We start from the raw sequence: 1,098 nt of genomic DNA, 5'->3' as shown, positions 1-1,098 counted from the left end.
TGAGGTATAGCTTTGGGAAGGGTACAGCTGTATTATATGAAGTTTGGGGACACAAAGCCATATTAATTTCTGATAAATTATCTTTTAACCTAGACCTAAAAATTTGTGTGAAAGGGAACTTAACTTCTTCTGTAGCAATCTATAAAGAAAATCTTCCCCCTTTCCCTTTAAACTGCAGGAAATTATGCCAAAGTTGAGAAAAGAACTGATATGATTTTTAGCTACTATTCAAGTGTCACTTATAGTCATTAAGATTCCTGCTCTCATGACACAAATCATATGCACTGTTAGTTTTCTGTCATGGTGACAACATACCTGATGTAAAGGAGATATTTTAACTTTAGGGAGCAAAGGTTTACTTTGGTGCATGCATGGCTTCAAAGCTTTCAGTCTGTGGTAAGCTGGCTCCATTGCTTTGGGCCTGTGGTGAGGCAGAAGCAGAAGCACAGTAGAGGAGCATGGCACAGGGGAGCTGCTCACCCCGTGGTGACCAGAACTAGGAGAGAAAGGAGAGAGGTGAGAGAGGGGAAAGAGGGGAGAGGGGAAGGAGGGGTAAGGGGAAGGAGGGGTGAGGGGGAAAAGAGGGAGGAGAGGTGAGAAAGGAGGGAAGGGGAGGGGAAAAGGGGAGGGGGGAGAGAGAGAGAGAGAGAGAGACAGACAGACAGACAGACAGACAGACACAGACAGACAGAGACAGAGAGACCTGGAAGATATCCTCCTCGGGTCATTCCTCATGAGCCACTAGGTCCCACTTCCTATGTTTGCCTCTTCCCAATAATGCCATCCCATTATGATCTCACCATTGGACTGGTCCACTGACAAAGCCTGAACTATTATGATCCAGTCATCTTGCAAAAGTCAATCCTTTGAATATATGAGCTTCTTCATGTATAGATATTTTAGATGTCACCCTAAAATATGCATACCCTTATGATGAATATGAATGCTGAGTTACTTAGTCATTGATTACTCTTTTTAAAGCTTCATAATTACTTATACAAATCCCCTTGTACATTGCTTCCTTCTTTTCTTTTGGAGCCTTAATTCCCTTATCATATGCCAACACTTTAAGTATATGGTTCTTTTTTAAATATTTTT

The 1,098-nt window shown here is 41.9% G+C and overlaps 1 protein-coding gene across 1 annotated transcript in view; it reads left to right on the top strand.

The window, feature by feature from the left end:
• Positions 1-1,098, top strand: part of LOC101582787 (bile acid receptor) — a 19,432-nt gene that overhangs the window by 15,234 nt on the left and 3,100 nt on the right. The gene's annotated exons all lie outside the window — the stretch shown is intronic.

The sequence above is a fragment of the Octodon degus genome, unplaced genomic scaffold (genome assembly GCF_000260255.1).
Source record: "Octodon degus isolate 3935 unplaced genomic scaffold, OctDeg1.0 scaffold00140, whole genome shotgun sequence".
Taxonomy (NCBI): domain Eukaryota; kingdom Metazoa; phylum Chordata; class Mammalia; order Rodentia; family Octodontidae; genus Octodon; species Octodon degus.
The sequence above is the reverse complement of the archived record's forward strand: the minus strand, read 5'-3'. Positions and strand labels throughout refer to the sequence as shown.